The sequence below is a fragment of the Danio rerio genome, chromosome 7, assembly GCF_052040795.2.
Source record: "Danio rerio strain M-AB ecotype USA chromosome 7, GRCz13ab, whole genome shotgun sequence".
Lineage (NCBI taxonomy): Eukaryota > Metazoa > Chordata > Actinopteri > Cypriniformes > Danionidae > Danio > Danio rerio.
The window spans coordinates 79,372,501-79,395,000 of NC_141027.1; the positions used below are offsets into that span (position 1 = coordinate 79,372,501).

The 22,500-nt window shown below is 38.6% G+C and overlaps 1 protein-coding gene and 1 long non-coding RNA gene across 52 annotated transcripts in view; one reads left to right on the forward strand and one right to left on the reverse strand.

Annotated features, from left to right (window-relative positions):
* Positions 1-1,092, reverse strand: part of LOC141375216 (uncharacterized) — a 12,184-nt gene extending 11,092 nt beyond the window's left edge. For both annotated transcript variants that reach the window (XR_015496613.1, XR_015496612.1), the window contains exon 1: positions 823-1,092. This is a non-coding gene — a long non-coding RNA (uncharacterized LOC141375216). The remainder of the gene's footprint in view (positions 1-822) is intronic.
* LOC101882941 (adhesion G protein-coupled receptor L3) overlaps positions 1-22,500 on the forward strand; it is a 404,469-nt gene that overhangs the window by 92,446 nt on the left and 289,523 nt on the right. The gene's annotated exons all lie outside the window — the stretch shown is intronic.

Sequence of the window (22,500 nt, forward strand, 5' to 3'; positions counted from 1 at the left end):
TATATATATATATATATATATATATATATATATATATATATATATATATATATATATATATATATATTATACAGATATCAAAGTTTTAGCTTCCTAGTATCGATGTACTACAGCACAGGCTTGCACATCTTTAGTGTGTTTATAAAGTAGATCCATTCATTCAGGCTTCATTTATTATCAGACACAGAGATTCGTCATTCTGCTGATTTGATCTTTGTATTTGCTTTAAGACTTTAAATAGGAAGTGTTTCTGCACAATAAATCAATGATTTAATCACACAAACACACACACATGCACACAGGAGATTTCCTCATCCTCAGGCCACAACAAAACATCAATAGAAGATAATCTAATGATCCATCTCACATAAACTCTCAGCCATGGTTACTGTTGCTACTGTAAAGTCATATATGGAATCTGATTAACATATATTTTTTCTAATGTTGCGTCCCAATTCGCCTAAATTTACGACATCCTTAAAGTATATTATTTGTGCACTCTCAGAAATAAAGGTACAGGTGCTGTCACCGGGGCAGTACCTTTTCAAAAGGTATTTATTTGTACCTGGGTCAATAATGGTACCTCAAATGTACTTATTAGGTACATTTGGGCACTAATATGCACCTTCGTTGTTCTTTTGAAAAGGTACTGCCCCGGTGACAGCTCCTGTACCTTTATTTCTGAGAGTGTGATTGGCAGGTACAGTTATTTGGGGGTGTATGAACTACTTCCTCAATAACGGACTGTTATGTTGCTTACTTACGTTCCCTGTTAATCATATCGACACATTATCCACATTTATTTCGTATTTAATTGCCTACCACATATTGTAGATGCAGCAGCAGCAGGTTAATCTGCAGTTCGCGGTCTTTCATGCATAGAAATCTCCTCAGGTGTTTGCATTCAAAAGTTAACGTCCAAACGCGTCTTTATATAAGCACAAATTGTTTTCGCAGATGAAATATAACACGGAAAATGTTATTTAAATATTTTCCAGTAGGCTGGATATCAATTAATAGTCATTCAAATGCGTTTTACCGAAGTCTCTCGACTTGATGGTCGGTCTCGCGCATCCGCCATTTTTGTAGTTTGTTTACATTTTTTTCACCCGCATTTGTAGTTCTAATCAAATTCACGTCTGACAAGCAATGCGTTGGGGACAATATTAGCGTTTTTAATTCTATTTAGGACATATAATAAGCACAATGGGATGCAAAATATGTTTATTTATTATATCATTTGCATTAAAAAACTACAATACAAGGTCAGAACATAATTGTTTAATGTTGAATCCACTTAAATCTGTATAACACTTATAAATAAGTGAAATAATTCTCTATCTCTTGATCTTAATGTATTTGTTAACATGAACAAACAATTAGTGATGCATTTATTGTGTGTTTATACAACTTTGGTAATGCTATAAGTTAAATAATGTTAAGTTCACGTTAACTCGCTGTGCATTAGCTCATTTTAACCGGAACAAATCGATTGTGTGGAATTTGATCAGATGATCCATGTTCTCTCAATAATAATGTCCCTCATGTTTTATCAGGCAAAATATACACTTCACAGTGAACTCGCTTAGATTATAAACTATAAATGTCAAGCAGGAAAATATTACAATAGTGCAGTTAAGAGTCTCACAAACCCTTCATATGAAGTTTATGTTAATCATTTTTGACGAATGTACTCATTGTGTAGAAGCACATTATCTAATTAGATTTGTTTTACAATTGTATGCCTGTCTTTAAATTTGACCACAGGCAAGTAAATAATTACTACATTATATACTTTAAAACTGTTTCAAAACAGCTTTAAAATGGTTGTTATTTTATACTTATAGCAGTTATACACAGTTATGAAAATGAAGTTAAAAAAGGTGTAAACAGGTGTTTTTGACTGTTGTTCATATTTTTCATATATTGATATAGACATTTCTTAAATACTAGTATTATATAGTTTTGTGGTGAATATGGTATATTTATGTATTTACATATTATATAAATATAAGTTTTCGTTTATATATATTTGTGGTAAAAAGAGGTGGTTTCTCTCTCTCTCTCTCTCTCTCTCTCTCTCTCTCTCTCTCTCTCTCTCTCTCTCTCTCTCTCTCTCTCTCTCTCTCTCTGTTTTTGATTCATGGCATGATAAATATGACCCACAATTTATGGCTGAGTTTTAATTAAAAATAATGTTGTGTCGTTTGTGGTGATGAATGACACGGTCGATATTTAGAGCAGCGCAGGAGCACAGTGATCAAACACAAACACACACGCACAGAGAGCAGAGAGAGATAAAAACATGACATTTTTGCATTACTGAAGCATAAGAACTTTTTTGTTGTTGTTTTGTTTAATTTCGTTTCATTTCGTTTCGCGTCTTTATTTGTTTTGTTTTTTTATTTTGTTTTGATTTGTTTGTTTCCTTGCTCTTTTTTTGTTTTGTTTTGTTTTGTTTTTTGTTTTAGCTTTGCTTTGTTTTTTTTGTTTTGTTTCAATTTGTTTAATTTTGTTTCATATCGTTTTGTTTTGTTTCATTTTGTTTCGTTTTGCTTTTATTTATTTATTTTTTTGTTTTGTTTCATTTTGTTTCGTTTTGCTTTTATTTGTTTTTTTGTTTTGATTTTTGTTTTGTTTGATTTCGTTTCATTTTGTTAAATTTTTTGTTTTTGTTTTGTTGTTTAATTTGTTTTATACACTGCAAAACATTACAGTATATAATCAATGCATCCTGACAACCTTAGGTAATTGTAACTTAATAAATTAAGTTAATCAAGTTCCTACTTAATTGTATACATTTCACATGCTGTTTTAAGTCTGTTTAATATAATATAAGTTCAAATGACACATATGGTTAAGCTGATTCAGCTTAACGGGATTTAAGGCAACCAATATTTATTTTACAGCCCTCCTTTTACATTACCCTGTTCTTTTTCTAATATTTCTCAAGTGATATTTAATAGAGCAGGGAAATTTTTGCAGTATTTCCCATAATATTTTTTTTTCTTCTGGAGAAAGTCCTATTTGTTTTAATTTGGCTGGAATAAAAAACATATATTTTTAGTATCTTGAAAAACAACTTGTATATATTATGTGCTGTCATCATGGCAAAAATAAAAAAAAAATCAATTATTACAAATGAGTTAATACAACTATTATGTTTAGAAATTAGTTGAAAAAAATCTGCTCTCCGTTAAACAGAAAATGAGGAAAAAATATAAAATCATTAAAATGCATTCAGTTTTCAGAAGCGCCATACACATATATGTGTGTGTTTTATCACAGCATTTTAATTTTACACTGGACTGGTCTTGTAAATTCAGTGTGTTAAATGCATGGAGATGTGGGAGTTCATCCAACAAAGGCAGCGTTTCATTGTGGTTTCTGCTTTCATGATTTACGTCCTTCACTTCCCGTCTGACTGTATGTGTGATGTATGATGATGTGTGTGTGTGTGACTGTGAAGGTCAGAACAGGGTCACTGATTCACATGTTCATTCATTTCAGAGCCCGTTTTGATCCCCTTATATATGTACGCAAGTTAACACACTCATATATTCATGGTTGTTGATGTATAATGTATGATCTCTTCATGATATCACGAGCATTTCATAGTCAGCAGTTACAAAACAAGGACAGCTTGCACTTATAAAAAATATGCTTGCTTTTTGTTCAAACTAGCTTTTTAAAAAAGTGAGCTGAAACTCAATCCTTGAGTTTTTTTTTTTGGGGGGGGGGGGGGGACTTAATTGTTTAATGTTCAATCCAATTAAATTTGTAAAAACTGTAACACTTAAAAATAATTGTCTATTTGTAAATATTAATGCACAATTAGTGATACATTTATTGTGTATTTAGTCAACTTCGCTAATGTTATTTAAGTAATATAATGTTAGTTCATGTTAATTTGCTTTATGTTAATCGCTAAATTGATTGTGTGGCACCCAGCTTTTTTTTAAAGAGTGGATTTTATATTCATTGTTCTAATAAATTGTTAAAATTAATGAAATAAAACCAACTATTTTGTTTTTGCATAAAGTTTTACAGCTAAATTACAAAACTGCACATTTATTTCTGTGTTTCTTTGCAACTTTCAGATTTTCTTGAAATTAGTACATTTTTTAGAGTGTTTTATGTTTTATACACAAATACAAGTGACTATTAGTTAAAGAAAATGACTGTGCTCCTCTTAAAACTCTGAATAATGTGTCATAATGTTGTAAAGTGCAACAGATAACATATCTGTTAGCATCTCAGAAATGTGTTTTATTGTTTCATGACCCTTGAATGTCTCACACACACTCTGGAGTCACTCCTACACTTGATTCTCACACTCGCTGAATGAAGGCCATTGTATAAACACTGAGAGCCGCTGTCCTCAGATCAGCAGTAGCGGCTATCATCTGAAATCTGTTATTATTTGATCAGGATTTAAGATTTAAAGCATTTACTGTCATTATTGTCTAGTTTATTGTGATGTTTACTTTGCTAATGCCAAATAAGGTTTAGGGTATATTCAAATATATGTAGTAGTTAAGGAATATAGGCAATTGGAAGAGCATGCAAATATGTAAACATAAATAAAAACTATAAATAATTATTTCAAAAAGGTGTTTCATGTACAGAAATGTGTAAATGTAAAAAAATTAGCACAGAATTTATTGAATTGAATTTGAAGAGTTCCCACTTAGATATGCTAGGGAGAGAACCCTGAGCTTGAAGATATTTGAGCCCAGGGCTCCCGCCCGGTCAATAAGCATATCAGGAGATCCGAGATCAGGTCCCCCTTTAGAAAAGGGAGGAAAAGAGGGAGATGGGGTGCAAGGGGGATTCTTCCAAAACGAAGATAGAGCAGTAGGGAGAAAATGATCCATTTAAAGTAAACTAGGATTACTCTGATTGGACTATTACTGAATACAGATGAGCGGCCAGTCATGCTCAATCATATCACATGGTCCTCTCGAAATTAGTTTATAAAACTTCACTTATTGAATGGGATTAGTAGGTGAACCCTTTCATTTTTGAGGGGATCCCAAATAAGAAATACATTGATCAAAAAAAGAGTACAACACATCAAAACAAACCAACTAACCAACCAGCCAACCATTCAGCCAACCAACCAACCAACCAACCAACCAACCAACCAACCAACCAACCATTCAGCCAACCATTCAGCCAACCAACCAACCAACCAACCAACCAACCAACCAACCAACCATTCAGCCAACCAACCAACCAACCAGTCATCCAACCAACCAACCAACCAACCAACCAACCAACCAACCAACCAACCAACCAACCAACCAGCCAACCAACCAACCAACCAGTCATCCAACCAACCAACCAACCAACCAACCAACCAACCAACCAACCAACCAGCCAACCAACCAGCCAACCAACCAACCAGCCAACCATTCAGCCAACCAACCAGCCAACCAACCAGCCAACCAACCAGCCAACCAACCAGCCAACCAACCAGCCAACCAACCAACCAGCCAACCATTCAGCCAACCAACCAACCAACCAACCAGTCATCCAACCAACCAACCAACCAACCAACCAACCAACCAACCAACCAACCAACCAACCAACCAACCAACCAACCAACCAACCAACCAACCAACCAACCAACCAACCAACCAACCAACCAACCAACCAACCAACCAACCAACCAACCAACCAACCAACCAACCAACCAACCAACCAACCAACCAACCAACCAACCAACCAACCAACCAACTCAAACAACCGCTGACTTCACCTTAACCACCACCCACAGTCTAAAGCAGTGATGTCCAAACTCAGTCCTGTAGGTCCGGTGTCCTGGAAAGTTTAGCTCCAACCCTAATCAAACACACGTGAACCAGCTAATCAAGCTCTTAGTAGACATACTAAAAACTTCCTGCAGGTGTGTTAAAGCAAGTTGGAGCTAAACTCATCAGGACACCGGCCCTCCAAGACCAATTTTGGCTGGTCTAAAGCTTCTTAAGCAAATGAAAACAGATACTTACAAAATGCAAACAGTTTGATATAGACGTATTTAACAAACATTCAAATTGGAACCAAAATTAAAAGCATTTACAAAGTAAATAAAAGAAACTAAATTAGTCCTGAAAAGACTAACGAATAATAGTGCGAAGCTGTCTGGAGTGACAGCATGGCACATGTGCGGTAATTGAATGTTAGAGTGTTTAGCTACTGTGACAAAAGACTCAGCCCTGTGTGTGTGAATGTGAGGTGTATTTATAGTCCTGGGAGTCAGTTCATCATGAGCTTCCAGCTGTGTGTGAGTAATCAGAGGGAATCAGGAACTGGTGTGTGTGAGATGCATGATAGTATTTGTAGTCCAGTTCAGTGACAGATGTGTCATTATTGATGACATCAATAATAATCAATTTATCAGTAACCTTTATCAATAACATATTCATGATAAACAGTTTTGAAGAGGTGGGTTTTTTGAAGTAAATAATGTCCAGATGTTTACTCATGGAATTGTCCCTTTAATATTTAAAGGCGACTGCAAGTGCTCATGCAAAGCATTCCAGGCAGGTTATTGCAGTTATGCTTTATGGTCACTTGACTGTGTGTCATGCCTAACAACGACCTTTAGATATATCTATATTCATAATAACGCATGCAAACACAGTGACTCACTGCTCAAATAGACTCTTGCTCTTGTATGTTAATGTTTATCTGTGCCGCAGGTTTTAATGGTTAAAGATTTAAGTAGCAGTTCAAAGGTTCAGTTCCAAGTCAGCGCAATGCAAACATGAAGGATCAACACCCTGTGGCCCTATTCCTGTCCTTGTATCACCTTCAGTGTTTTTTTTTCATCCAGACAAGCAGACTATAATAATAATAATAATAATAATAATAATAATAATAGTAAAAATAATAATAATAATATAATAATAATAATAATAATAATAATAATAATTATTATTATTATTATTGTTATTATTATTATTATTATTATTATTATTATAACATTAATAATAATAATAATAAATAATAATAATAACAACAATAATAATAAATAATAATAACAACATCAACAACACTAATAACAAATAATAATAATAATAACAATAATAATAATAATAATAATAATAATAAAATAACAACAACAATAATAATAATAATAATAATTAATAATAAAAATAATAAATAATATTAATAATATTATATTATAATATTAAATAATATTAATAAATAAAATTAATAATAATAATAATGATAAATTTAATAAAATTAATAATAATTAATAATATTAACAACAACAACAACAACAACAAAAATAAATAAATAAATAAATAATAATTGCATTTTATAATTGCATTAAATAATACAATTTCCAAAATACCATTATTGTCTAACTATGTTATATTACTTAAAACATTCAACATTAACTTAAAACATTTCCAGTATTTAGTTGAAGATGCTGTTGTGTAATTGCACTTTTGGTAACGAATCGTCAGCTGAATGACTAAAAGTAAAATGTTTAAATCAGTATGATCATAACACAAATTGAAAAAGAAATCATTATTCCTTCATTTACTTTATTTTTGGCTTAGTCCCTTTATTGATGAGGGGTCACCACAGCGGAATGAACCGCCAACTAATCCAGCATATGTATTATGCAGCGAATGCCTTTCCAGCTGCAACCCATCACCGGGAAACACCCATACACTCTCAGTCACACACACACATTACGGTCAAGTTAGCGTATTCAACTCCCCTATAGCACATTTGTTTGAACTGTGTGGAAAACCGGAGCACTCGGAGGAAACCCACACCAGCATGGAGAAAACATGCAAACTCCACACAGAAATGCCAACTGACCCAGCCGAGGCATCTTCATTATATCATAATAAATATGATTAACGCAACAACATCGCATATACTGTATTCCCAGTATCACGCAGCGCTAGTTTCATCACACAGATACAGTAGGCAGTAGGAGGTTTGTTTAGTGAACTGGAAAGGGTGTTGTCCGGCACACACACTGATAATCTTCAGCATGCTTGTAAAATCCATGAGTGCTTCCGATAGGATTAGATTTGGAGGTCTGTGTGTGTTGCCTTGAGAAAAACAGACTCACTGGCCACAATCCTCAGACTTCCTGTGCTGTAATAACAGTGTGATATAGCGGTTTGATAATGTCTCCGAGGTCTGAAGGCAGAGATAGAGTCGCTCTCTTATAAAAAACACAGTTTCATTGCCGACTGCGGCCGAATCAGGCCTCTAAATGAAAAATTAACCAAGCCTCTGGCAGCCGAAATGAAGCTCGTTTTTTAGCTGACCAGTTTTGAACAAACATACTGTAATGTGCTGACGTGCCTTTGTTTATTATTTCTTATATGAGTAACTAACTTACTTAAGTGGGTTACATGATAACTACACTGTAAACATGAACAGCTTCCGTATTTCATGTACGGTTGTGAATTGCATTATTGCATGTTGATCTCTGCTCTGTCCACTTTTGATGTTGAAAATTCAACTCTACAGTTTAACAAAGCGACTTTTATTGACATTTTATTAGTTTGAAAAAATATAATGTATGAGAAATAATAATATCTAGAGAGATAAGTCTGTAAAATAACAGAAAATGTGCTGGTGCTTATTCAAGTCACTTTTCAAGGTTAAAAGACATTGGAAGAAAGATCAAGATCTCGTAATGCAGTTCAACAGCAGAAATACATGGGAAAAAAGTAACAAAGTAGAGTGCTAAGTTACAAAGTATTGTACTAATTGATTCACTTTTAGGGTTAGCGTACTAGGCTATTTGGTTGTGTACTAATTGATTCACTTTTAGTGTTAGGGTACTAGGCTACTAGTTCATGTACTAATTGATTTCACTTTTAGGGTTAGGGTACTAGGCCATTTGGTTGTGTTCTAATTGATTCACTTTTAGAGTTAGGGTACTAGGCTACTAGGTTGTGTACAGACTGATTTACTTTTAGGGCTCGGTTTAGAGCACTGGGTGCTAGGGTACTAGGTTGTGTACTAATCAATTAACTTTAAAGGTCATAGTACTAGGCTACTAGATTGTGTACTAATTGATTCACTTTTAGGGTTAAAGTTAGAGTACTAGGTGCTAGGGTATTAGGTTGTGTAGTAATTGATTCACTTTTAGGGTTAGAGTACAAGGCTACTAGGTCATGTAGTAATTGATTCACGTTTAGGGTTAGGGTACTATCTACTAGGTCATGTAGTAATTGATTCACGTTTAGGGTTAGGGTACTAGGCTACTAGGTCGTGTAGTAATTGATTCACTTTTAGGGTTAGGGTACTAGGCTACTAGGTCGTGTAGTAATTGATTCACTTTTAGGGTTAGGGTACTAGGCTACTAGGTCATGTAGTAATTGATTCACTTTTAGGGTTAGGGTACGAGGCTACTAGGTCATGTAGTAATTGATTCACGTTTAGGGTTAAGGTACTAGGCTACTAGGTCATGTAGTAATTGATTCACTTTTAGGGTTAGGGTACTAGGCTACTAGGTCATGTAGTAATTGATTCACTTTTAGGGTTAGGGTACTAGGCTACTAGGTCATGTAGTAATTGATTCACTTTTAGGGTTAGGGTACTATCTACTAGGTCATGTAGTAATTGATTCACTTTTAGGGTTAGGGTACTAGGCTACTAGGTCATGTAGTAATTGATTCACTTTTAGGGTTAAGGTACTAGGCTACTAGGTCATGTAGTAATTGATTCACTTTTAGGGTTAGGGTACTATCTACTAGGTCATGTAGTAATTGATTCACTTTTAGGGTTAGGGTACTAGGCTACTAGGTCATGTACAGACTGATTTACATTTAGGGCTAGGTGTAGAGTACTAGGTGCTAGGATACTAGGTTGTGTACTAATTGATTCAGTTTTAGGGCTAGGTTTAGAGTACTAAGTGCTAGGGTACTAGGTAGTGAACTAATTTATTCAGTTTTTACTTTGTAAGATTATATTTGTAACTGAACATCTGGTTCATATCCAGACTGCTTTGGTCCACATTTTAGTGCAAAGTTTACTTTTATATGTCACTAATTATTGGGAAACATGGTCCAGTTATTATTTATGTTGTTTACAAATGTATACTTGTTAGTGTTTCTACTTGTCGGAACTATGTCGGTTCACTTATTAGTTTGCAAGTGTGTACTTTGTGTACAGTTCAGAAGCTATTGGGAATAAATTGCTGCACTGTTTATATTTGATGATCAGATGACCACTATTTCTGCAATTATTGGAACTATTTGGTGCACATTGTGGTGGTGTACTAGACATATACTTGACAGTTTAGTTAATTTTAAACAGCCACATATAATTATTTATTATATTATTATAAATAACTATTATTACAGTAGCTTGTACTTGACTTTTTTGTACTTGAGTAATATTGTATGTTTCTTCTTACGGGTGTGTTTACACTTTAACCTCTATATGAGTCTTAAACTTTTGTATATATATTTGTGTGTGCACTTTTGTGTGTGTGTGTGTGTGTGTGTGTGTAGCAGACGCTCGTGTCTGTCAGTCGCTGGTTTAACGTTATCCTTATTTAACTGTGTGCTGTAAGCAGATCCGCCTGTGTAACACACACCAGGTGAGTTTAATCTGTGCGTGCGTATGTGTGTGTGTGTGTGAGGAAGATCAGTTTCAGCTCTTTGTTACGAGCCTCAACAGCCGGATCGGGTTGAAACCCTGTCATTTAATCACTGAGAGCGAGAGGAAAGCGCTGCGCGATGGACAGACGCGAGCCTCTCTACCTGTGATGTTAATTGTTTTCCAATGGTTAATTAATGCCAACAGTCTTGAGGAAGATTCAGATGTTTTACACCTGCAGCGCTCACACATGGGTCTCATTTACACCTGCTGGAGCGCGCGCTAGAGAGGGAGTGTGTGAGGATGTGGATGTGTTCTCGTCCTGCTCGTTGTTTTTTTTTTTTTGCGATTGAGAGAGTTTAATTGAGTCGAAGCATCTGCTCTCACTATAGAGACCACAAATCACTGTCTGTCTGTCTGTCTGTCTGTCTCTCCACACAGTTGAATGTACAGTATAAGTGCATAGTGCATGTAGTAAATGATTCACTTTTAGGGTTAGGGTACTAGACTACTAGGTCATGTACAGACTGATTTACATTTAGGGCTAGGTTTAGAGTACTAGGTGCTTGGAAACTAGGTTGTGTACTAATTGATTCCGTTTTAGGTTTAGAGTACTTAGTGCTAGGGTACTAGGTAGTGAACTAATTTATTCAGTTTTTACTTTACAAGATTATATTTGTAACTGAACATCTGGTTCATATCCAGACTGCTTTGGTCCACATTTTAGTGCAAAATTTACTTTTATATGTCACTAATTATTGGGAAACATGGTCCAGTTGTTATTTATGTTGTTTACAAATGTATACTTGTTAGTGTTTCTACTTGTCGGAACTATGTCGGTTCACTTATTAGTTTGCAAGTGTGTACTTTGTGTACAGTTCAGAATCTATTGGGATTAAATTGCTGCACTGTTTAGATTTGATACAGATGACTGTACTATTGCTCCGTCTGTCTGTCTCTCCACACAGTTGAATGTACAGTATAAGTGCATAATGTACACTGTCTGTCATTTTAGACACAACCTCTGTCTGTCTGAGTCTCTCTCTCTCTCTCTCTCTCTCTCTCTCTCTCTCTCTCTCTCTCTCTCTCTCTCTCTCTCTCTCTCTCTCTCTCTCAGTTGTGTCTCCATAGAGTTTCCATAGCTGTAGCTTTTGTTTCAGATCAATTAGCCTAGATCTTGTAAACAAGGATCAGATCACCTTAATGGGATTAACACACACACTCATACGAGAACGCACAATGAGATTAAATGGTGAAAGCTTTTGTTTTCTCTGGTTTTAAAGGATTGTCCCATCACAGTTTGAACAAATTATATTTACCATTTAGATCAGGGGTGTCCAAACTCAGTCCTGGAGGGCCGGTGTCCTGGAGAGTTCACATCCAACTTGCTTCAACACAGTTGTTTCTACACTCTCAGAAATAAAGGCACTGGAGCTGTCACTGGAGCAGTATACCTTTTCAAAAGATACATATTAGTACTCATAGAGTCCACACTGAAAAAAATTATTCAAAGATGATTCCTTGGATTTACTAATTTTATTTACGTTAAGGGGTTGTAAACAATTTATTTGTGTTGAATTTAAACAAACAAATTAAGTTGAACATTATTGAACTTAGTTTGTTTATTTAAAATAAACACAAATAATTTGTTTGCAACAGCTCTGCATGCAACACTTTTTTCAGTGCACAGTAGTATCTCAAAGGTGCATATTAGTGCTCAGATGTAACTGAAAAGTACCTTTGAGGTGCCATTATAGGGCGTACTCACACTATGCCATACGTACCGTGCCCAGGCCCGTTTCCCGGATCGTTTGAGAAGTGTGAGTGCGCTGAATCGGGCTCAAGCATGGTTTACTTGGCCGGCCCTGGCCAGGTTGGAAGAGGTGTGCCTGAGCGCGGTTCACTTGGGCTTTGTGTGTGAGTGCAAAACGCGCCAAAGCCCAAAACTGAAAGCGAGACGTGACTTTTAAGGGACTGTTTCATATGGATTTATTAATAATTCTTATTGTTCAGTGAACTCAAACTGCCGTAGCTTCTTAAATACGCAAACCCCTCACTGCACCACAACTGCGCGCCTTCAGCAGACCTCCTCATTCCTGCAGCACGAGGGCTTTATGATTGTTTATGAGCGCCAAAAGTGGCGGATCTGTTCGGTGAAATATTTGACTGCGTGTCACCGCATATCAAACAACTAAAAATAATACAAAACCATATACTGTAACTAAGGGCCTACTCACACTATGCCATCCGTACCATGCCCAGGCCCGTTTCTCGGATCGTTTGAGAAGCGTGAGTGCGCTGAATCGGGCTCAAGCATGATTCACTTGGCCGGCCCTGGCCCGGTTGGAAGAGGTGTGCCTGAGCCTGGTTCACTTGGGCTTTGGCGCGGTACGCTTGTGTGTGAGTGCAAAACGCGCCACAGCCCAAAACTGAAAGCGAGACGTGACTTTTAAGGGGCTGTTTCATATGGATTTATTAATCATTCTTACAGTTCAGTGAACGCAAACTGCCGTAGTTTATTAAAGACGCAAACTCCTCACTGCACGACAGCTGAGCACCATCAGCAGACCTCCTCATTCCTGCAGCACGAGAGCTTTATGATTGTTTATGAGCGCCAAAAGTGGCGGATCTGTTCGGCGAAATATCTGAGTGCGTGTCCCCGCATCCCTAAGGACTGTTTGGCGAAATATTTGACGGCATATCAAACGACTGAAACGATATCACTAGAGAAATCTCCACTGTGCTGCTGAGTGAGAGAGCGCTTCTCACTGAACAGCGCAGCAGCGATGACGTAAGCGTGCTGAAGCCCGTTTGTGGTGTGAGCGCGGGCCGTCGGGGGAGACGGGAGGAGGGACAAGCGTGCTTTGGCCCGGTTCGAGGCAACTGTACCTAGTGTGAGTACGGCCATAGACCCTTCAAGTACGAATATTTACCTTTTAAAAAGGTAATGCCTCAGTGACAGCTCCTGTACCTTTATTTCTGAGAGTGTAGTACAGGGATGTCCACACTCGGTCCTGAAGGGCCAGTGTCCTGGAGAGTTAAGCTCCAACCCTAATCAAACACACCTAAACCAGCTAATCAACCTCTTACTAGGTATACTAGAAACTTCCAGGCAGGTGTGTTAAAGCAAGTTGGAGCTAAGATCAGCAGGATACCGGCCCTCCAGGACAGAGTTTGAGAGGGGTCTGGCTGCAGTCCTGGTGCAGTGCAATCTGGGCTGCATCCAATGCTTATTAATGGGCTCACCTAACCCCACCCCTAACCCTACCCGTCACAGTGACGTCACTCGCTCCATTTAAGTGCATTGTGTCTGACATTGCATCGCTGAGTAATCTAATCTCTATAGTAATATAATCGCTAATCTCTCCTGGACATCGGCCCTCTAGGACTGAGTTTGGACACCCCTCATTTAGATGCCACTATAATGACGCGGTGGCTCAGTAGTTAGCACCGTCACCTCACAGCAAGAAGTTTGCTGGTTCGAGTCCCTTCTGGGACAGTTGGCATTTCTGTGTGGAGTTTGCATGCTCTCCATGTGCTCTTCTGGGTGTTCTGGTTTCCCCCACAGTCCAAACACATGCGCTATAGGGGAATTGATGAACTTAGTTAGCCGTAGTATATGAGTGTGAATGAGTGTGTATGGGTGTTTCCTAGTACTGGGTTGTGGCTGAAAAGGCTTCTACTGAGTAAAACATACGCTGAAATAGTTGGCGGTTCATTCCGCTGTGACAACCGCTGATGAATAAAGGGACCGAGCTGAAGGAAATTTAATGAATGCTACCATAAGTTTCATAGTTCTTTTACATAGATATTTACTTAGGTCTCTCTACAATACATTCTGTGTTTCTTCTTTGCTTTCCAAATGCTAGACTTGGAAACACATTGAATTAAAAGGTGAGTGCACAACAAATTTATTTACTTATTTAAATATGTATGGAATAACTGATGATTATTGGATGAAAATAAACTTACAGCTCTGCATTTCAGGCATTTGTCAGGGTTTTGTCCTCAAACCGCTGCTGTCTAGTGTCTAGTTTCTTCCAAATCTCCTCCAAGCCCCTGTTGTGTGTGGATGTGATTTCTGTCTGTTGTAGCTGTGAAATAACTCTAAACATTCAGTGTAGCGATATGGAGCTGTAAAGAGTAAAAGTAAAGTAAAGAGAAAGTAAATAGGCTGAATGGAGGAGGCTCGTTCTTTATCCTCACGCTGCAGATGCAGTTTATACACACAAAGTCACCATGTAAATAGCGAATACACCATGGAACAACACAACTGACTCTTTAAGCGAATGAGAGACGAGACTCTGATTGGTTTAGTGCAGGTTATGCTCAAACACACACCCAAAACTCATTAAGAGAATAAGCACAACCCAGTTAGACCACGCACTTTAGACTTTGTGCCTAGATCATTAAAATAGAGCCCTACGTCTCCCTTCGTTGGTACCAGAAGGCACCAAAATAGCTGTATACATGTGGACATGGCCTTAGTTTCCAAAGCATTCTTCAAAATCTCCTCTTTTGTGTTTGAGAGATGACAGAAATTCATACAGGTTGCGAATGACACGAGGGAGTAAAATGTTGATCCTGGGCTTAACTATTCCTGTACGAGATCTCTCTCAAACTGTCGTCAGATTTGCCAGGATCATTAAGTGTGTAATCAGGAGTCTGTCAGATTCTGCTCTACATAAACACTGAGCTGATGTGTGTGTGTGTGTGTGTGTCTTTGTTTATTGGTGACTGAGAGCTATCTGATGAGTGTTGAGCGGGCAGCAGTGTGTGTGTGTGTGTGTGTGTGTGTATGTGTTGATGATGACAGACTGTCAGAGCGGCAGATGAAGCTGTTGTCTGGCCTGTTTCTCCTCAAGCGCTCTTCATAATAAAGAGATTATATTTGCATGGCAAATCAACCTGAGAGAGACTCACCGTGTCTTTGGCAGGTGCTGTGTGTGTGTGTGTGGGTGTGTACTTAAGTGTGTGTATCTGTCTATGTGTGTGTGTCCGTATCAGCGAGTGAGTGAGTGTGTGTAATTAAGTGTGCGTTTGTACTTTAGCGTGTGCACCTGTCTATGTATCTGTGTGTATGTGTGTGTGTGTGAGTGTGTTTGGTTGCAGTTAGACCCACATCATGTGAGATGTAAAACCTCAAACCATCTCATTCATTTGAAGCGACCTGTATAAACGACTCTTCCCCGGCCGATTTGTTCTTACCGCATCACTAATGAGCTGAACGACCAACATTTAAACGCCACTGTGCTTAGCCAATGTTCAGCTGTGTGAAAAACAAGTGCACTTAATTCTATTGAAGTGGCACTCATATGGGGTCATATATTAAAATATACTGTATAGATATATATAATATTTAATAAATATAAATAAAAAAATAATCCTGATTTTGATAATAATATAAGAACATGCACCTTTTGTGAAACTTCATTATAGGTACAATGATTATTATGAAAAGCACTTTACAAATAAGCTTGAATTGAGTTGAATTTAATTGTTTCACAGTACTGGGTTGTGTCTGGAAGGACATCTGCTGCCTAAAACATATGCTGGAATAATTGGGGGTTCATTCCATTGTGGCAACCCCTGACAAATAACGGACTAAGCCCAAGGAGTATGAATGAATTGAATCAAATTGAATGAAATTGAATTAAATCGAACCAAATCAGATTAAATGGAATGGAATTGAATAAACCGATTGGAATGGAATTGAATTAACTCTAATTGATTGGAATGGAATTAAATCCAATGGAATGGAATCAAATCAGATGGAATAGAAATAGAATGAAATTAAATGGAATTAAATTAATTCAAATGGAGTGGAATCTGATCGAAATGAATGGAATCAAATCGAATCCAATTTAATCGATTTGAATTGAAAGTAATCAAATTTAATCAAATGGAATGGAATGGAAGCAAATGCAATAGAAGGAAATAGAATGGAATGGAATCAAATGGAATCTAATCAATTCTGTTCTACTGGAATGGAATGGAATCAAATCAAATCCAAAGGAATGGAATCGAATGGATTCTAATCAATTATACTTTACTGGAATGGAACAGAATCAAATGTAATTGAATTGAATCAATTGGAATGGAATTGAACAGAGTCAAAATGAATAATAAAAATGTGTTGGCAGATAAAATAAAAAGTGCACTTTGTAATACATGTCAAAATTTTTACAATTTTAAATTAGAGTTTAAATTAAACATTAAATGTTAGATTTATTTGACCATGCTTTAAAGAAGTTGACTCAATTCGAATAGAATCAAATCAAATCCAACGGAGTGGATTCTAATCAATTCTACTCTACTGGAATGGAATAGAATCAAATGTAATGGAATGTAATGGAATGTAATGTAATGGAATAGAATCAAACTGAATTGAATCAAATGAAATGGAATCAAGTTAAATCCAAACGAATGGAATCGAATGGATTCTTATCAATGGAACCACCAACTATTTCAGCATATGTTTTACAAAGCGGATGCCCCTCCAGCTGCAACCCAGTACTACAAAACACCTATACACAGTCATTCACATTCACATTCACATTCACACTCATACACTATGGCCAAGTTATTTATTAACTTTGGCCAAGTTAGTTCATCAGTTCCCCTATAACGCATGTGTTTGTACTGCGGGGAAAACCGCAGCACCAGCAACCAGTGTGACAACACTGAGCCACTGAAACAGGTTTAATGCATTATATTATTTTAAGTCTGTCTAAAAAAATCTGCATTTACTTCCTTATATATATATATGTATATATATATATATATATATATATATATATATATATATATATATATATATATATATATATATATATATATATATATATATATATATATATATATATGGTTAACTTATTTTCAGCAGATGTGCTCTGAGACCACTAAGCTAATCTTTTCTGCACATTAAACCGGAGTGTAAGTTGTTACAAGAATAAAATCCGCTGTAATGCCTCATTGCAAATGTCATATTTGATGTAAATGTTTAGAAGTGCGCGGCAGACGAGTTGACTCAGACAAACCATCAGCTATTTGAAATGTTATTGTGCTGAAGATTGCTGACCCGTTTGTGTCTGAAACGCTAAGTGTGTTCTCCTCGACTACTGCAGCACACATCATCTAACCTTTAAGAGTTATTTTAAAATGTGCACTTTGAGGATGAGAGATAAATGTTTTCTGCTGTTGTGCTAAACTTTGACCGCTCTCTGTTTAACCAGACGCAGTGTTTAGCATGGAGCGCGAATACGGCTCTGTCTGGTTGTTAACATGTCTAGTAAAATAGTATGACTGGCTGGTGTGTGTGTGTGTGTGACGTGTGGTTTAATGAGCTGTCAACATGAGCTTGGATTCGATGCTGGACACAGGACTGGGTTGAGTTTAATTGGGTTGATTTTACTCGAGAAGTTGAGAAACTCACTCCCACTGCGGACGCTCAGAGCTTTATAAGGGGCAGTTTTTTGGTGTGTGTGTGTGTTTTTAACCTTAGAGGAAAGTTTTTACTCTTACACTTCCGACCTGTGTGGCTTTCAGATGTGAAACGTGGGGAGGAGGAGATTTCAGCTGCTTCTGTGCTGGTTTTAGTCCGGGAAAAGTTGATGATTCGTGCTGTTGAGAACAGCTGAAAAACGACTTTTAAAGTCAGCTGTGTGTGTGTGTTACTAGAGTTGTGCCGATAGATGATGCCTTCGTCCATCGCCGATGGCCGACAAACTTCACGATGCTGAGCTGGCATCGCGATCCCACATTTATATTGATATATTATTATTTGCATGTCATCTTTATAACAATAAGGGTCTTTTCATGAGATCCCTACTAAAAAAAAAACTGCTTAAGCCAGCCTAGGCTGGTTGGCTGGTTTTAGCTGGTCGACGAGGCTGGTTTTAGAGGGGTTTTGGCCATTTCCAGGCTGGTTTCCAGCCATTTTCTGCCTGTTCTTAGCTAGTCAGGCTGGGAGATGACCAGCTAAAACCAGCTTAACCAGCCTAGCCAGGCTGGAAGCCCAGCCAATACCAGCTATATCCAGCTTAAACCAGGCTGGTCAAGCTGGTTTTAGCTGGTTTTGACACCAACGACCCCCACCCCCCACCTACGACAACGATGGCATCGTCCATTGCGATGTTTCCAACCCAAGCTCATTCTGAAAACGTAGTCCCGCCGACGTTTCTGGAGACAGAGGAATACGTCCCGGGAGGTACGTACGGCTGCATTAATTTTTTTCAACCGAAAGCTGCGGGGCGGTGTGACGCTGTTCCCTTTTGTGCTTGCCGTCCGGCCGGCCAACTGCTTACCTCCTTGTGGAGGGCTTCCCCACTGCAACCCGTTTGTCCACTCAGCTCACCGTGTTCGTCAGCAGGCTCGAGATGCAGAGAGGAATTGACCACGGCGACCGGTTTCGAGTCCGGGGAAGAGCGGTTCCAGCAATCAGGTAAGACGAAAACAGAATCCCAAAAATTAAGTGAACGAGTTTCGTAACAGGGTGAGAACGCGGTGAAATCCGAAAACGCGGTAGAAAAAATTGGTTAAATTCAGGGAAGGAGGAGGGCGGGTCAGCCGAATGGCTGGTCGCGCAGTCAATCATCCGGTCAGTCGGACAGCGGCCTCTGGTGGGTTCACGCAAGAACAGCGCGGGCGCGAACTGCACTCGCAAGAGTTGTTTGAGATGCGAAAAAGCGCACAACAGCGACCTCTCGCAGATTCGCAAAAACAAAAACTGCAGCCGTACGTACCCGCCGGGACGTATTCCGCGGTCTCCAGAAACGTCCGCAGGACTACGTTTCCACAATGAGCCTGGGTTGGATGTTTCACAATAGACATCGTACGATGCCAAATTGGTCAACATCGCCCCACCCTATGTGTTACCTTGTGTGTGTGGTTTAACCAGGATAAGATGAAGACTATTCTGTTCTAAGAAAAAACTGAATAATAAAACTGATCTCAAAATAGCTTTCAGCATGTTTCTAGATGTGCACTGGTTGATGTCATTTCTGAAAACTCCTCAAAACTCCAGAAAAGGCAACAGATAATAGGACAAGGAGGAGAGGCGCACTTCAAAAGGAGTTATTTCACCTGCATATACGACAAACAAACACACACACACACACACACACACACACACACACACACACACACACACACACACACACTCACACACACACACCAGCACAAATATCTCAGCGGCAGAATATCTCTTCCGTGTGTGTGTGTGTGTGTTTTATCTGTCCTCTCTCCGTCTGCGCTTTGATGGTCTGCAGGGAACGCGGCCCTCAGCCTCAATAACTTCTCCTGCATTCACATTCAAAGCGATCTGCGGCTCCCTCTCAAAGCACAGCCTTTTTTATTGAGTAATATTTTCATCTTTTCATCTACGGGAAGATTGTAAATCGCACGGCTTCAGAGTGAGAGGAGAGAGAGAGAGAGAGAGAGAGACGGGCAACAGCGCATAAACCCTCAATGCATAATAAGAGACGCAGGAACGCTCATAAACTTATAAACAACTTTTTTTCTGCGTGTGTGTGCGTGCGTGCATGTGTGTGTGTGTGTGTTTGTAAAAACTTGAAATGGCCAGGGCCGTTTTTCAAAAACTGATGACAGTCATGCATAAATTATGCAAAGATTTGTCCTTGTGCCAAAGTAACACATCTATGGAATAATGATCAAACTGATGTTGGTGGACCGGAAGAGACTGAAGCGGTATCCCAGCATGCTTCGCTCTCGATGGAAAGGCTAACAAAGTTGACTGATTTTATTTTTATCATAAAATCAAAAATAAATGCTGGCTTATCTCTGCCTAATTTGGTGTGTAAATTAATTAATTAATTCATTTTCTTGTCGGCTTAGTCCTTTTATTAATTCGGGGTCGCCACAGTGGAATGAACCGCCAACTTATCCAGCATGTTTTTACGCAGCGGATGCCATTCTAGCTGCAACCCATCTCTGGGAAACATCTACACATACTCATTCACACACACACACATACACTACGGACAATTTAGCCTACACAATTCACCTGTACCGCATGTGTTTGGACTGTGGGGGAAACCGGAGCACCCGGAGGAAACCCACGCGAAGGTTGGGAGAACATGCAAACTCCACACAGAAACGCCAACTGAGCCGAGGCTCGAATCAGCAACCCAGTGACCTTCTTGCTGTGAGGCGACAGCACTACCTACTGCCCCACTGCATCGCCTGGTGTGTAAATCATTAATTAAATTAACCAATGGGTCATTTTCTTAACTAGTCTATAGCACCAGATTTAACCCAATATTTATGCTTGTCAGTATTTTACCCATTCATTTATTCATTTTCTTACCAGCTTTATTAATCTGGCGGAATGAACCGCCAACTATTCCAGCATGTTTTACACAGCGGATGCCCTCCGTGCTGCAACCCAGTACTGGGGAACACCAATACACATTCATTCACACACACACTCGTACACTACAGCCAATGTAGTTCATCTATTCCCCTATAGCGCATGTGTTTGGACTGTGGGGGAGACCAGAGCACCCGGATGCCCTTCCAGCTGCAACCCATCACTGGGAAACATCCATACAAACTCATTAACATACTTACACTACGGACAATTTAGCCTACTCAATTGTGCTTGTGGGGGAAACCGGAGCACCCGTAGGAAACTCACGCCAACACGAGGAAAACATGCAAACTCCACACAGAAATGCCAACTGATGCAGCCGAGGCTCGAACCAGAGACTTTCTTGCTGTGAGGTGACTGTGATACCCATTGCGCCATCAATTCGCCCCAATATTTTACCCAATTTGGGTTAAAATGCTCAAAAAAACGACATTTTCTAGCAATTCAAACTAATTGTGCAATAGTTCTGCATGATTACCAGATAGGGAAGTGTGTGCTTGTTTTAGTTTGGGTTGTACTGTGTTTGGGTCAACATCTGCTAATATCTAACATATTTAAAAGTAAATATAATTAAAATAAATAATTATATTTTAAAGTGCTTATCAACACAGTAAAGTTTAATACAACTTTTATTTATAACACATTTATAACACACACTCACACACACACTCCTATGCTGCGTTCACACCAGACGCTGAATGCGCCAAGCTTGAGTAACTTACATGTTAAGTCAATGCAAACGCGCGAATAGCGTGATACGCGCAAATAACGTTGCGCGAATGACGCGAATTGCGCGAATGGCATGGCGCGAATTGAACGTTTTGCACGTTTGACACGCTTAACGAGTGTTTTGCGCAAATCTCTCGAGTTTGAAAATCTGAACTTTAGCGGACATTCGCGCCGCGTTAACCAATCAGAAGCTTGCTCTTGTGGGGGCGTGATTGTGACGTAGAACCTGTTGATGGTGTCCTGGGGGAAATCCTCCAGGCGACACCGACAACAGTTCATCAAACTGGGCTTGGCTCAGTCAGAAGCACCGCTGAAAGCCTCCGTGATCCAGGTTCAGTTTCTGGAGGAGTTTATGAGCTCACACAGCTGGATGCACCTCTGAAAGCATGTAGTGGACTCAGACACAGTCCTAAACGTATCGACGCTGTTTTTCAGCCTTCATAAAGCACATAAACACTGTTATTTTCTTCATTAAATCCATGTTAGCCTTTTAGCAACGAAGCTACAGTCACCGGGCAGACAGAAGCCCTTCCCATCACGCGAATCCGCGTCTGTTCTGAAGTGAATTTGAAACACGAATGAAGCGAGTAACCTCATATGTTCACGTGGCAATTTACGCGCGAATAGTGCGATTTATCCGTGTCTGGTGTGAACACAGCATTATGCAGCGTTCACACCAGATGCGGAAGAACCATCAAGCGTGAATGATTTACACAACGCAATCTCACAGCATTTCGTTACTTTGTGAATTAACGGCTAATTCGTATGAATTCGTACAATCTAATTCG